This window comes from Chelonoidis abingdonii, chromosome 9 (genome assembly GCF_003597395.2).
Source record: "Chelonoidis abingdonii isolate Lonesome George chromosome 9, CheloAbing_2.0, whole genome shotgun sequence".
Classification (NCBI taxonomy): domain Eukaryota; kingdom Metazoa; phylum Chordata; order Testudines; family Testudinidae; genus Chelonoidis; species Chelonoidis abingdonii.
The window spans coordinates 75,945,264-75,962,602 of NC_133777.1; positions in this window are offsets into that span (position 1 = coordinate 75,945,264).

Consider the following 17,339-nt stretch of genomic DNA (forward strand, 5'->3'; position numbering starts at 1 on the left):
TCCCATTAGTTTCCACAGGAAATTTGAGAATGTAAGGAATACAAAATCAGGCCCATAGTCGACACGGCACCATCTTATAGGCAGGTGGTACCTCTGCTTAAGGTAGCCTAACACTTTGTTTTCCTGTTTTCAGTAATGACGTGTGATCATGTAAAATTAAAGACAATCTCATAGGGTACATGCACTAGGGAGCTGAATTAGGCTCTGTTTCAAAACTGGTGTTTGAAAAAACTTTTTTTTTTCTTTTCTGAATTTGAATGTGAAAGTTCAGAGGTGAAGTCATGCACACACTTTGCATGTGCATTACTTCAGTTACCTGAGTAATCCCACAGAATTTACGTGAATAGAAATAAGAGACTTTTGGAAAGTGTTAACTAGAGCTGGGTGAAATTTTTCAGACAAATAAGTTATTTGCCAAAAATTCAGTGACTGAAACAATTTGTGAATTCAGGTCTGATTTGACAAATAGGGTTTACTGAAAAAAATCAGTCAAAATGTAATTTTTTGATTTCTTGTCTTGAAGGAACATTTTGTTTTGAAATTTAGCTAGTTTTTTTCTCAATAATCACCTGTAAATAAAATAAAAAGAAATATTGAATTACTATTCATTTTGGGTAGTATAAAACAGTCAGTTTGTCCCCAAATGATTTTTTTCCCCTCAGTTTTTCATTTTGGTGAGGAGAAAAAAAATCCATTTTGGGGTGTTCTGAAACCATTTTTTCCCAGATTTTTTTTGGTTCGGTGGCCAAACCAAAAAAATCAATTATTTTCTCACCTCTTGTATTAATAATGAATTGTCATTGACTGAGACTAGACCGTGAGCTGCTCCACAGATGCTGAGTTAGATTTTGCAGCCCTGGTACCTCACTCTTGAGTTGAGATGTTAAATCTTAGCCATGTCCATTAGTTTACACACAAATCAAATCAATCCTGGATAACATTTGAAATATTCCATCTCAGAACTTTTAGATACTTTAACTAAGGGTCAGCTTATACTTGTCCCTACTTCTTATTCAGGCAAACCTTCCATTGGCTTCAGCAGGAATTTTGCTTGAATACTGAGTGCAGAAGAAGGCCTTATGTAAGCACTGATACGGGCTACTGCTGATAACCTTTCTTCTATATCAAGTGAGTGGGTGCAGGTTGCTGTGTGTCTAACCTTTCTGATGCAAGAACTTTGAGATATATTGATTTCTACAGCAATTCCCTAATTCTCAGTTATACATTTGGGGTGAAATCCAGGTCACTCACATTGAGAGAATGTAATAGGACTCTCTTGGGAAGGGGTTGGGAGGTGAAACCCACCTACCAGACCGGAGGCCAGGCCTGGGGACCGTAGCCTCTCTGTCCCACTTTTGTGGTGTGCTGGAAGCGCTGCCTCCATATAACATGTATGTGTGTTCCCATCTCTTTTCTCTGCACTGGCCTTTGTGGAGCGGGCAGGGACACACTTTCTGTGGCATGAGGGACATAGGACAAGCCGCAATAGGCAGGAAAGTCTCTGTAGATATTCTCATCTGCCAGGTTTAAGTAGCATGGAGGGCCTACGTCTGCTGTTCCTCACAACAACCGAATGTCGTCATGACAGTGTTGGAGATGCCCTTCTGATGAGAATAATGAAGGCTATATTCCAACCCTCCACCAGCAGTGTTAAATAATTTAGGGCCTACTGCTGAGGACTTGAAGTTCATTCAAAGAGCTCCAGTGGGTGAAGCTCAGCACCTCTTGGAGAGCCATATTACGTCCTTGCCCCTGTCTGAGCGGAATTTCCCCCTCTTTATGGAAGGGAGACATGCTTCTTTCCACCATGACTTGTGGGGAGTTCTCTGCCACAGTCTGGGGTTTGTGGGGGGAGGGGAAGAGATGCATGTTGTCTCCCCTCTGGCCTCGTAAACCTGATCCTGGGAGTTTCAGGGGCTTTTGTGGCCAAGAAGGAGTGTCAGTGAGCAGATCTCCAATGGATCCATGCTGCCAGAGAGCTGCAAAGAGCCATACTTTATGACAGGAGTGGCCTCTGTGTGGGTGGTCTGGACTGTGCATCATGGGGAATCTGTCAGTTGTGTAGGTGGCCACCAGTAGTTCTTCCAATGGGTAATGGGGGAGAGGAAGCAAATCCAGTCCCCAAGCCCATGATGGTACAGGAGGTTTCCTCCCACAGAGGAGGTTTATAACATGGCTTATAACATGAGTGGAAACTCTCAAGTCCAGGATCAGGCCCTTATTCCACTACTGCTTTATTTTAGTAGCATAGAGGCTGCAAAGGAGACAACTAACATTAATTATTTACTAGTTCCCTAAAAGAATGATGAGGAAGAAAGGAAATAAGTGCTCTTCACAAAACCATTCAACTAAAACTGTCAGAAAACCGAGATGTGATAGTTCTTTAACTCCTTTGTTAAAGACCTCAAAATGGGGGGGGTGGGGGGGGCATTTCTTCAGGGTCTGTATGGCCCTGATCCTACAACTGGGTCTGGGGAGCAAATGTAGTAAGACTCTGTGCTGGTATAAGGTTTATCCACATGTATCTCATTGCAGGATCTGGGCCAGTTCATTAACTTGAATGGAAGGGGTCCTGGGGTTGGGCTTGAGGTTCTGGAGTTTGCTCAGATGATGAATGGTTGCGGATTTTGCTATTAGCATTTTAAAATGAATCAAATAATTTTCATATTCTTTAATTTCTCTCTTACTAATTACAATTTGGCAAGTAAAGTTAGTTATTGAAAATGTGGGATATTTAGTTGTTTGAATACATTTTTTCAGTAAGCTTTATGCAGTACAATATAGTTAATATTGCTTACCATAATAATACATTGTCTAATTCTGGTTCCAAAAATGGAATTTCTTATCAATATTATCAAATCCAGTTCATATAGAATTGCAATCAGTTTTCAGATGTTTACTGTATAAATCTTAATTGCCTGTATTTGCTAAAATATTGTTTAATTTAAAATCAAGATCACGCAAAGTGGATTTCAATAACCTAGTTAATTTACTTTAATTTGGGATGTCTCTATTTGAATAGGGGAAAAATATGAAGACTAATTTTATCTGCTTATAGTTGATTTAATTGTATATACTTTTGATGGATTAAGTTTCAACTTAATTGTGGGAAATATAACAAGAATGTTATAAAGAGTGGTTTAAAATACAAGTCACTAGCTACCTTGCATGCTAATTTTTAAAATGTTAATATTATTAATTATAGAATGGTAATTTATAAATAATATTGTTATATCTTCCACATTCAAACCCACAAAAATTAGATGGTTTTAATTACATTTATTGATATTATCTATACACATGCCTTTTTATTATGTGATTATTTGTCTCGGTTTCTGTGTGATGATAATATGATGGGACTTTTTTATAATCTGAAATACATGATTAATAAATACAAAATACAGCAGTCACCTGCCTTGGTAAATAGAAATATTAAATATGCAAAAAAGTTTGGAAAAGCAGCAATAATTTTTATACTCTTTGCTTTTTATTTTTCAGATAATTTCAAGACATATTGTGAAAGAACAGATTAGCTGTTTTATATAGATAGATATTTTAACATGTTAGCATTTCAATTTTTGATTCCAACTGATGGTGGATTAAAATATAATTAGTTTCTAGTTTTGCTAGAGAGTGTGCATATGCGCCCAAAAGATAGAAATAACAATTTCCTCATTTATATATGAACAGGCATACTATTAAAATATTCTGAAAATGTCCATTTCCCGAGAGAGAAAAAATATAGTATAGATTACGTGAGGTTCTGAGACATTCATCTGAAAGTATAATTAAAAGAAAAACTACACAAAAATAAAAATGGTTGACACAAACCAAGCTAAGAAATTCCAGATTAAGTCTTCTTCTCTATCCTGAACTAATAGAGTATGAGGGGAAATGTAGCGGTGGGAAAAGGTGAGGACAGAGTACCGAGATAAGATTTGAATTCCTTAGCTTTTGCTTCTTGCTGTCACACATTATTGCTAATTAAAATAATATATGTAATATTAATTTCCTTTAGAACAAAGAATTATATTTTATGGCAGGCGATAAACTGCTGTTTGTTAGTGCTCCTATTTTCTGTTGGGTAGCCAGGCAAATAACAAAATGAGGAAGATTTTTACAAACTGTACCAGATCCCTAATAGATCATAATGAGTTCTCTTTGAAAATCCGTACTTAATCTGAGTTATTCCTATCTGTTAAAAATGTCTATTTTTTTTACTCTTATTACATTTAAAACCAATTATTTATACATTTTTATTTTCAAAAGTTGTTCTGAAGCTATAACATTTCATCACGGATGAGGCTCGTATATAAAATTGAAAATGTTGCTGCAGCCTTCATTAAAGCATCACTAAGTCTGCAGCTACAATTTCAGACTTAAGCTTAACTTTTCTACAAAGTATGTGCTTCTCATTAAATGCATAATTAGTATAATTAATAATTACTCACTAATTGAAACGTAGGTTAACAAACTTCAATATGTAAAAGTAAAGGAGGAAAAATGTCATTCATTCACACTGGGCTTTATAAGCCTATAAAACTCTTCAAAGGACTTCAAGATATCAAGCAATCTTTTATTCAGCTAAACCTACCCCCCACCTTCACTCTTACACACACTTAAATACTCAGTATGCTCACAGCTTGGAAAAAAGCGAGAAAAGCCTTAATGGATCACTGATTTTAACTAAAGAGATAGGTATGTACTCCATATAAATGGTTTCAAAACAATTTTTGTTTTAGTATTAATAATTTTAGTCAAATGAAAACAAGCATCTTATCTTTGTAGACACCAAAGCTTTCAACTGTGCACTTATTAACATAGCTTTTATTTCAAGCACAAACATCTAAAACAATTACACTGGAGCAACTGTGCAAATTGTTTCATGTGCTAATATTCAGGTACGCTCTTCTTGTGAGCAAAGGCTAATAAAAATTTGGGGACAGAGTGGAGAATTAAGGATTTGATCCTGCAAATCTTTACATATATGAGTAACTGTAACCCACAGAAGTTTATGGGACTACTCACATGAGTAAGGTAATTCACACGCATAAGAGTTTGCAGGATCAGTCCTCAGAAGCTTCACAACCATGTAGAATAAATCTGTGAATAGAATGACTTTTACTATCGGCAGCTTCACTTAATGTGATTTAAATATTTTTCTTTTAGTCACCCTAACTATATGTACATTTTTCAAGTGACAAGAACTAGCGCAAATGTTACTGCGCTAGATAATCACATCAGCAAAAGTGACACTTCAGCAAGAAACACGAGTTTGTCCTATTTTGTTTAATGCAAAGTCAGTTGTCAGGTTGTTTACTTGTCTAGGAAAGCAGTGGTTTTCCATCAGGAAATAAACAAGAGATTTTATAATGAAGAAATCAATGTTCTTAAAAAGGGTTCTATAGCATACTAGTTTAAAATGAATATTTTGGGGGGATGCTGGTTACATTTTATTTTGTGGGGGAGAATCTAATACTGAAAGTATTCATGCATTTCTGTTTAAAACATTTGTCTACATTCTAACCTGGGATTTTGTCCAATGTTATTACACTTTGATCATGTCTAACTAATCCAGTTTCTGTCAGGGCATTTCTGAAATCAACTCAGGAAATGTTAACACTGATGTCAGATTGCTATACGCATCTTATACCTTTTCTTATGGCAAAAGACCATTTTTAGAATTGGCTGAAACATAGGGATTTTTTTTCCCTAAGGAAAATTCCCACAGTTGCCCTGGAAATGAAATGATCCTTGATTAGATAACTATAAAATGATCATGCAGACAAAGAATATACTATAAGGAACGCAGTGAGTCCTTGGAATTAGTACAGTTATTATTCCTGCTGCAATATTCCTACAACAGGTTTTCCTTCAAATTAAAAACATGACATAGACCTAAAGATGTTCCCTCAACTCTTTATTTCAAGCCCTAAAACATAATTGGGATAATAATAATTTGTACATGCCTTCTGTCACTATTTGATCCAACTATGGGCACTGAAATGATACAGATTTTGGTCAGTCCTTATAATGCCAATTTTTCTTCCAAAATCTCTCTCTCTCTGTCTTTCTAATGTCTTGACATTTGAGGGCTCTGCAAAACATGACAACTTGAACAATGGTGACTTCCTGCAAAAATATATATTTTGCAGATGAAACTGTCAAGTGTGTAATTAACTAGTTCACTGAAAGTTTCTTGTTATCCTTGTCTTTTTTTGAATGGAAAGGGTAATGCTAGAGATAGCGATGCCTTCTTGGAAGCAGACACTTCTTTCGATATACACATAACCATGTCTTTTTTTAGTTTCTGACGCTCTTTCTCTCTTTGTATATGAATATGTGTGTCTCTATGTATATTTATTATGGAGGGTAGAAAGATCCACTGCTCCCAAGAAATATCATGCTTCACTCCAACAGATTCTCAAGTCCAGCTCAAATAGTTACTGCAGATTGAGAAAGACCAAAGCAGTATCTTTCCCTGACCTGATTTGTGTAAGCAGGTGAGGACATGAAGAAATATATTAAGACCTCAATGTGTCTTCAGCTCTTATGTCTAACACCTGTCAGATAAAAAACAAACAAATAAAAAAAAGCGAGAGATGCTGTTATCGATCACAGATGATCAAGACTCCCTTAGTTTTTTAAGTGTCATTTGTAGCTTTAAAACACATGTGCAAACGCTCAGATGTATTTCTAAGACATACAGAGTGAAAATGTTTTCTCCCTATTAGTAAAAGTACAGGAAAAGATTGCTTGTTGGGCCAAAAGGTGAACAGCAAGTTCTTCAGTACAGTTAACCTGCTATATAAAGCACTGTAATGAAACATAGGCTCTATATTAAACACAAGACCAAAAAAGTTTATGTACCCAGCATTTCAAGAATCCTAGTACAGTAGCTAATAGCACAGCATAGCAACAGTTGAAACTGGTAGCTTTGGTTTTTGTACCAAATCACATCATTTCCCAAGAATCTAATTTTATTTCCTAACCTTATTAAGAAAGTTGAACAGTCTGCAAAATACCACTTGTTTATGAGGTAGAAACTCAGCTCCAAGAGGAGAAAAAATCTAACGGACACTTTGAACTTTATTCAAATAATTTGAAAAAACAGTAAAAATGTGTACCCTCTAAGAAAAGCAACTTGCAGCTGTTTAGTTATCTGACTAGTAAAATATTTGTTTTTAATATGACTATGTATTGGTCGCAAGATCATGGACAGTTATTGAAATCTGTTTTAACGATCAGATGCTGTACTAATTTGTCATGTGTGATCAGATATAGGAATAAGCCAAAATTAAGAGATTAAGTATTTTTTGGTATATAATATAACTCAACCCACCAGTCTACATATATGTAGTTCCTGTTACCAAAGTTATGCCAAAATTTTGTTTAATTCATTTTTTCTTTGTTAGGGAGATTAGAAAATAATACACATGATAAAGCTATTAGTAATTCTTCAGAGAAACAAAAATATTGTAGACTTGTTGACAAAATGTCTGAATGTCCAAAACGTGTTGTTTTCCCCCATCTCATGTCTTTTCAGTCTTGCACTTCTTTTCCCCTCATTTCAATTGTAAAACTAATTTTAGTAGAGCAGATCAGTTTGAGTAGAACATTTTAATGGGTTCTTCAATATATCTACATGGGCTGTCAACATGAATCATTAGTGAGGCTACTCATATGTGTAAACTTACTCACAGGTGCATAAGTGTTTGCAGAATTGGATTCAAAGGCAAGTGATTTAGTGTTAGTATAATCATATTTAATTTACACATAATAGGTAGTATTTGAAAATAAATCATGACAGAAGATTGTAAACTCTGAAGCAGGGATTGTGTCTTCCTATATTTGGACAGCACCTTGCACACTGTGACCACTACCAGAGTGAAAATAATAATATACACAAATGATTCACATCATCATTCTTAAAGCTGATCATGGCAGAAAATATACATAGGAAGCTGAACTCCAGATCTGTATTTCCCACGTATATAGGGCCAGAACTTCAGCTGATGTAAACAGGCATAGCTCCATGGACTTCACTGGGGTTATTCTGCTTTACACTAACTGAGGATCTAGCTCATTGCATCAAAAACTGTGCTATGATTCACTGAGCTTCTTTGAAGATTTAACACATCGACAAAAGTGTTTTGAAAACTACTTGGGGAAAAATGTTTTCCACCACAAAAATCACCCTAAAAATTGACTAAGCTGCTTTGTATTAGTCAAGTATTTCATCTTCACATTAGACAGGGGCCAGATTAGTAAAGCTCTGATGATGGGACACAGCAATGCTTTGCTAAGTAAAGTCAAAATTAATGACAAACAAAATCAAGTTTCCTTTGTGGTTGATTTTCAGACAGCTGCATCCAGATATAAAAGAGCTATCAAAGAAAGATATCCATTAATTATTAACTCAGAACAACTTCAGAAAGCAGTGCTTAAACCTCCATTGACATCATCCTGACAGGCTCCTAATCTCTGAAAGTTGTTGGTAAGAGTTGCATTAGACTCAGCATATCATCAATTCTGTCTTTAACAACTGAAACTCAAGAGATGCACTGCAGCATATATATGAGTACATGGGATAAACTACCATCTCTTAAAAGACATCTGTGAGTAACATTTACAGCATAGTGTGCTGTATAATTCCCTGTGTAACTCTACCTCTGCCTTCAACATAATAGATTGTCAACAGTCTAATTGCAAGATACACTATGTAGGGGAATCATAAACAAAAAAAAATCTGTGTGGAAAGTAATACAAATCAGCTGACATCATTAAAGCAGGACCAACCTGTGGCTAAATCATTTAAACCTCTAGATTAATCCCTGGATTTCTCAATATAGATTGAATCAAACTCAAAGATCTACTATAGACAAAAGAGAGTAACTTCAGACCATACAGTGTATCATTTCTACCTGCTAGATAATGCAATTTGTTAATGTTCTACAACATATATGTTAAAACTGATACGTTTTATAGATTTTTTTTACTAACGCCTTATTTTTTCATCTACTTTATATTTCAGCTTTAACATAATTCTGACTTTAATTTTTAGAACATTTTTTTGCTAGCTGTTGTGTAGATGAAAATGCTTGAATTCCATTTTTAATAGAAGTACTTTTCTAGTGGTTTTTTTACGGTTACATAGTAAAACGCACAGTGTAGTATTAAAGCTGCAGTAAATATGTTGGTTGTTCAGTGGAATGGTGGTGTTAAAAATTTATTTGATGAAAGATCTAGTTGTATACTACCTGCAACAGCTTGTTAATTCTTTCAGACTCACTTTGAAGGATTTTACACTAGCAATAGAAACATTACAAAGGAGGAACTGATGAGCAAATGTCCCTATTTGAAAATGAAAACAAAAATATGATAGTACATTGGACAGGTTTTTATAGCATGCACACGACTACTACTCTTTTGAAGTTTATAAATACATTCTTCCAAGGGGAAGAAAATTGTAATAGGAGAGTAAGAACTTCAAACTCTGAAACTACTCTATACATTCAGCTTTTCTCTTTCTTCTCAGTAAAAAACCCTAGCAGAACAGGTTACCAGTATTTACTATTTAAAAAGGATGGTAATGGTTCTTTCATCTTAGAGGGAGGTATTTAAATTTGGAATAATTACAAGACACAAAACAATAACCAGCACTGAGCCTGAATGACAAAATGCAGATCAACTTGATGTTTTAATGCTAGCTGATGATTTTCCCCCAATCAGTTATATTAACCCTTTTGAATACCTCACTGACTAGTCTTCCCATTATTTCTAAGATCATGCAGTTGTGAATGATAGGTTATTATAAATCAGAATGATAACTCTTACAAATAAACTGCTTTATTAAAAGCACGGATTAACTAAAAGTGTGTATTTGTTCATATGCTGATTCACAGTTAAAGGCTTCAGCTCCTTGCTATTAAAGGCCTGGTATCATACTAGGCAACACATCCACTAGAATGGTTTTAATAGCTTATGATTATTTTTGTTTGTTTCAGAAGGGGGGAGGACAATGTAACTGGTACATCTCAATCAGCATAATTAGAATCTATTAAAACAAAATGATAATCATTAGAATTTCTTCTTTTTTTTAATTTTTCCTACCTTTGCTGGCATGTTTCATCTGTTTCATTAAAGCTGTAATTTTTACAGCTGCTCCTGATCATCCTATGTTTTCCTCAGTGTGAAACCTAAAATGTTCTTTGCCTATAGAAACGTGGGTTAATAGAATAGCTACTTGAAGCAAGAAACCTCTGCAATATGTGTGTGTGTGTGTGTGGTGTGTCTATAGTTGTCTTTATTTAGGCCTGTCCAGCATTTTGTTTGTCCTTATGCCTTTTACGGCAGCTGGACTCTGACCTTCAAGTTCTAAAAAAAAAAAGTATTCTTTTCAGATTCCAAGTTCCTCCCTTTTTACCCTCCCACTGACACCATCCTATTCAATACTGGAGATAACTTTATTCATCTGCACATCATTGTATCAAATTCAATGGGCAAACTGCTTCAACATGCTTCAGAAATGGACAGGGCAGTAATGTCTTCATTTTTTCCTTGATGCAATGAGGTTTTTTTTTTTTATCACAGTCTTTTCAAGCACAAAACAAACACTGTAACCAAAAATAATCTCCCACAAGAGTTTTCCCACCATATTGGATCACTATAGACTTATTTCCCTGTAAAACATTTTCATGGATGACTATGTAGCCTTAAAATGATTACATATGTCCCTAGCTAACACAAACTACAGGGGAAATGGGCGATTTATATATGAAGATTCTATGTTATATCTAAAGTGTATGCTCTGAGATCATATTAAGAGCACAAAAACCCCTTGTTTCTAAAGTGCTTGTCCTATATCTAGCTGATACCCCCTGTACAATTTATTGAAATTAAGGAGTACCTACAAAAACTAATAGAAGTGTCACATCTTTTGAAAATCAGATTCTTCTGCAAGTTTGCAGATCACTCTAAGAAAATATGCAGGACTTTTCCCCATTATGGCAGTGTGAGTTTGCAACATACGATGGAACAAAATTCAAAATCATGTAACAAACGGACAGAGTTCACTTAATGCTAATGATTCCAGTCTATGGATACTAGAACAACTGTAGTAGGAAGGCATCTAAAAACCTTGTCAGTATGTTCTGAATCAAAGTATCAGATTAGTTTAAGTGGTGGGAACTGAACCTTCGTTCCAAATTCTCATGATTCAGTGTGGTATACTTTGAAGCAGACTAGTTGAGGACTAGAAAGGTGGTGCAGTGCATGTGCATGGATAAAACTTTGTGTTATTTATGAGGGATGTGTCCATATATTTGAAAGCGAAACACTTAATGTTGGTAGCTTTATTTTTTTTAAGTATCAAACAGAGCTAAGATTAATAAAGCCAAGCTGAGCTCATGTTTCTCTGGCGTCTTTGTCTTTTAAGTGGGGGGAAGTTGAATGGCTAAAAAAATCAAAGTTCTGAAATGCTTAAACCAACTAATCATACTAAAACATTTTACATTCTGTGGATTTTTTTTTTTTTTAAATCAGATTTACATCCCTGACTGGGTGTTTTCCGCTATAGGCCCTAGATGTTTATGTAGAGAGTACTGTGGACATTTGGAGGGATTTGGGGGTTTCAAAAGGGAGAAGTTTATACATTAGTGCTGCAAGTTGCAAAACACTGTTGATATTCAAATGTTTATTGTGTAAAATCTGGGATAAGCTTCAGCATGAGAGCTCCTTTAAGTGCCTACAACTATTGCTAATTCCCCTCAGCATTGAGGCTTGCACAAAGGCCTTAATCCAATTCCACTTTTTTTTTTCCCGAAAGCCTACGCTATTTTCTCTCATGTAAACTAACAACACTATCCCATCACACTGCAGAGTGCGTAAAAGAAAAAGGGCTCTGTGTTTATACTTCACCAACACTTTGTGTTTCTTGGCCAAGTATGGCAAGAAACTTTAAGTGGGTTCCCCAGGCCCCACGCCATTTTTTTAGAAAGGAAAAATAAGCCTTCAGAGATGGAAAACAGACCATTTTAGAGACTAGAAACCTATTAAATGTCAACTTCTTTCAGTCACTATCCATGAAAAGAAATGGATCACTTGCACCTTATTCCTACAGTTCTGATTTAAATTATGGAACGTAAGCTTTTAGCTTTGATAAAATAGTATATGCTGCCTCTTGTATAATACATCCTCTGAAATTTTCTTTTTAATAGCATCCTCGGATACTAACTTTTGAGTGTGAATATTTTATCCTAACGTTTAATAAATAACTAGTTATAAAACAGTTTTAAGCAATACGTTCCATAAATTTTGTATACTCTCTCTAGATTTACTTTCACAATGTTAAAAAAATTCCTTTTTCTGAAGTTTATTGGAAAATTTTATCCATGTTACAAGGTTGTTATAAAATATGCAGATAGGGAATTTTTTTTCCAGTTAAAAGAATTGTCAATTCTGCAGCTGTATGGGGTCAATCAGTGTGCATCACTTGTCTCACAAGTGCCGTATATATCAAGGGACATCACCTTTTTCTCCCTAAAGTAACTTATATTCTACACAAACATGTGTCCCCTCATGTTTGTTCTTGAAAAAATTTTTAAAATCAGAAATAAAGAATTACAAAAATGTCATCCTAGAGCGAGAGTTATTCACACTAAAGGAATGTATGCCGTAGAATTTTAGGTTTCCCGCTCAAATATTTTTTGGGCGGGAAGAAAGAAAGGAAGAGTTGTCTTTGTGCCACATTATGTTCCAGATTAGTAAATCATTACATTCCAATTAGACATAATAAATCAAGAAGAAAGAGCACAAGGAATTTTTAGATGGTTTTAAAGACTTCTCTGTTGAAATAGGTCAGTTATTTTAAGACCAAATAACATATTTAAAGTTGCCTGCACCCAGAAAACAAAGAACTTGATCCTGGTTTCACTGAAGATATCGAAAAAACTTTGGATGGACTTCAGTAGAGCAGGATCAGAGTTAAAGCTTGCACAATACTAACCTGTGTCAGATGGACCATATGAAATGAATTAGTGGTCCCATTCCAGCTCTTAGTGGACAAGTGTCCACAGCATACAAACAACCACCAAATTGGCATTCTCAGACTAGAGGTCAAGGATTAAAGTACCCTGAAGACTGAACTGCTCTTTCATCACCCAAAATAATCCTTCCAGATCAGGCCTGACCTTGCATTGGCAAGAGGGAGGGTGCTTGATCTGGCCGTAGCCAATCTCTTATAAAATATGTAACAGCAAAAACGCTGCATTTTTCACATTTAACTAGTAGAGACTCCATTTAGGGTTTGGGTAAGGAAAACTGTGTTTCATTGGTAAGAATAAAAGGAAAATAGTAAATATTAAACACCCTTCATAATCAGGCATATTTGATTTTTACTATAAAAGCCTAGTTGATGATCCATAGTATATTTGTCAATTGTGCTAATTAAAGGCTGGATTGAGGCTTTGCTAATAGCACTGAGTAAGGGGCTGTGTAATGGTTGTGTTGTCCCAAGAGGAGCCCTGTTCCCCCTTTGATCCCAGAGGAAAGTCATTTGCATGAAGCCCTGTACAGGCGGCATTTTACTTCCCCCTTCAGACCAACTCAACTTTTCTGACTTGGTGTCTTCTTCTGTAGACAAGCCTTTTATGACGCATAGGCTGGTTGGCAACCAAAACAAGAGCTGTAGCCTACGGCAGGGGTTCTCAAACTGGGGGTCGGGACCCCTCAGGGGTTCGCCAGGTTATTACATGGGGGATCACGAGCTGTCAACCTCCACCCCAAATCCCTCTTTGCCTCCAGCAATTATAATGGTGTTAAATATATAAAAAAGTGTTTTTAATTAATAAGTGGGGGGGTCGCACTCAGAGGCTTGCTATGTGAACAGGGTCACCAGTAAAAAGCCTACAGGTTGTGAGGCTTGAAAGACTGTGTACATGTTGAGCTGTTGTCAGTCCAAATGAGTTAACTGCATAAATTCCCTGCTCATCAGCTGGGGTGAAATTCACTCTTTGCTGGTAGCAACACAAAGCCTATGCACCCCTTAATTCCTGTTTACTTTCCTTTGTGAAATATATTAATGCTTGGGCTATGTGTTTTTATAAAGGGCAGACTTGTACTGAAATGAAAAACCTAAGTCTAGCAGGCTGGACATTGACATATTCTTTGTAATTCCCCAGAATTATGCACATTAAATTAAATACATTCTGAATGTACAAACCCATGAAAGAAGATTCAGCAGCTTGCTCCCACCCTCAATCCAGCAAATAAAAGATTTTGATATGGTTTTTTAAAAATAAACATCAGATGACTAACCTTTCTAGCAAAAGATTCATTACTTGCACATCATGCTTACTGAGGGAATTTATAAGAGTTGATGTTTTAGTTGACTGACAACTCTCTCAGTGTACTTAACAACTTTAATTATACTTGTCATTTTCAAAATGAGTAGAAAAATGTACAAAATCAATGGAAATATGTCAGTTGGTTATTAGTTACAGAAAAATCTCTCTCTTTTATCTCTCTTCTCTCAGGTAGAAATCATTCTTTCTATTAGACAAGGAGACAGTTCAAAAACTTGAGACCCATCACTGTCTTCAGGGTATTTAATTACTCTCCTGTCTTTTTCTTTCTCTTGGATTGTATCTGTGTTAGACAACTTCTGAGTTTATAGATTTCCTTCATGCCGTGCTGTCAGCTCATAGCATCTTTGCTTTATCATGCCATGTGACTCAGATCTCTGTTTGATTGTCTCTTTTTGGTGCTACATGTGTTCCACAAACACAACCCTTCTTCATTAAGGAAAAAACTCAGCTTATCATCGCAAGAAAATGAGGAGGTAGAAATGAGCATTTGAGCAGTTCTGCCAGGAATGGGGAGGGGAGAACTGGAGAAAGCTTCCAGGAATCTGTAGGTGACTTTCCTTGCTCTCCAAGAAATGAACTTCAGGCTCCTCTAAAACTTGCTTGTTAAAATGAATTTGCCTATTGGTATTTTATGAATCAGCATTCTTGGAAGGCCACATTTTCTTTTCCTCCACTTTGATTGCTTTCCAATCTCCCTTGTGCACACATATGCTGTGTCTCTCCCTCTCTCTTCACTCTTCCACTTCACTTAAAGGTTTTCATGAAATTTAGACCACTTGAACGGTTTCTTTTTCACTTGGCACGGTGCTTGGAGGTTCCTTGTGTGAGTGCTGGAGGTTTGGATCTCATATCAAAGGGTTTAAAGCCAATGATTTTAAGTATGGTTGAATTTTATTGCTCCTCTGGTGGGCTAAAACCTTCAGTAACTCTTTGACCTTTTCCCAGTCAATCCAATTGCATCTAATGCTCTGTGACTAATATGGGGGATATTTAATCTACTTTGCTGCTGAAATTACTTTTAGAGTCACTTTTTTCCCCTTGAAAATCTTCCTTTTTAGAGAAATTGCTGATCGGAAGCTCTAAATATGTTGCCCACTACAATATACATTTTTTAAAAAGAAAAAGCTTTTCTTTTAGTAACAGAAAATTAAAAGATATAATTTATTTCTAAAACACATTATAAATGAAGTGGTGGAAATAATTATATTCTGGAAGTAAAAGCCAAGTGAAAATGAAAAATTGACTCAAACCTCTCTGATCCTGCTATTAATAGAGATATCATGATGAGTAACCATACCTTAGCCAAACATTTCCTGTAATATAATTAAACCACAAGAAGAAAATTAAAAGAAGGTCCTGAATATGTGTCATCGCCGACCCCCCCCATAAACTCTGCTTGTAGGGTTAGGATTTTGGATTTGAGCTGCAAACCCTTATTCAGGTGAGTAGTCCCAACAGGGCATGTAGAGTTTGTTTTGCACTGGGGTTCCCAAAAATAATTTGATTAAGATAGTGAATCTAATTCTATCCTCTCTATCTATTGCCATATACTTCATGCATATGGTCATTCTACTCTGTGTGCTTGGTTCTTATAAGAAGGTAAGGGATTCAATTTTGCAAGAATTTAGCACTCAAAGGACAAGATCAGCAGGGATTGCTGAGCAGCTTTGTCCAGCGACGTCCAGTGAATGTCCAGCAAAAAGTGTTCTGGCTGATGGGCTGTAAACACATGTTGTTTAGGTGCAGATCCTGAAAAGACTTAAGCATATAGTAAACCTTAAGCATGTGAGTAGTCCCACTGAGTTCAGCTGGACTGAGACAGTTGAAGTCAATGGAATTATTTACATGCCTTAAATTAAGCACACGTGCAAGTCTTAGCAAGATTGGAGCTTTAACCTTTTCAGAGTGCAGCCTCATTAACGAAATGTGCCAGCTGGCATTGGACTATAGAGGAATATAGAACATCTTACATCTAAGTTTTCAGGTCAAATCCAGCCCCGGTTAGTAATGACCAAGTTGTTACCATGGCTTTATTATGGCTTATATGAAAGGAGTATTCTGGTCTCAGTGCAGTTTCAACTTGCCACAAACCACTACCCTCCCCAGGACTTTCAGTAAAGTTATGGATTGAATGGGTAAAGGAGAAACTAAATTATCCTTTTGCCTTTGGAAGTAGTTCCTCTAGGCCAGGGTTAAGGTGCATTAGGAGGGCAGTATGGACAAGTCTGTGGTTTTTCTCTTCTGCAAGTAAGTGGCAAACTCCAGTCTCCAGGGCTATCCATGTGGCAGCTTTCACTTACACAAAAAAGAAAAGACAAGTGGTGAGATTTTACTGTCCACGGGAGGTTCACGCGTCACCATAAACATCAGTCCCAGCTTGGATGGAACCGTGTGTGTGTGACTCAGCTGGGACATTATTTATATTACAGCCTTGCTTGCGAAAGAGCTGGTGGATTTTTCAGGCTCAGAAGAGGAAGAAGGGTCATGTGGTGAAGGCGCATTGCAAGCCAGGAGATCTAGATTCTATTCTCAGAGCTTCCATTGGCGTTCATGGGCAAGTCTCTTAGGGTTAAACTGTGGCATTTAGCCATTGAACTTACTTCCGACGGTGCTGAACCTTTGCAGTCATGAGCTCTGCGATGAATGTAGCTGCCTGGTGCATGAGGAGACTACATGGGCTCACCCCTCTTTCCCAGTTGCGGAGCAGGCCAAGTGCAGTCTTGGGGCTGAGACCTTGGGACCATGACATGTTGCTGTGTGGGCTGTGCTGGGAGAAGGAGACTCCTTTTATGACAAGGGCCTTTCATAGCCTGGCCGTGAACCCATCTGTGTAGGTTATCCCATCTGTAAAATGAGAATAATAATGCTTAGCTGCTTCATGTGCTTTTTTTTTAGGCTTGATTATATAGTGTTTGCAAAGGGGTTTCAGCACTTCAGATGGAAACTGCTATAGCAGTTCAAAATATGATTTTT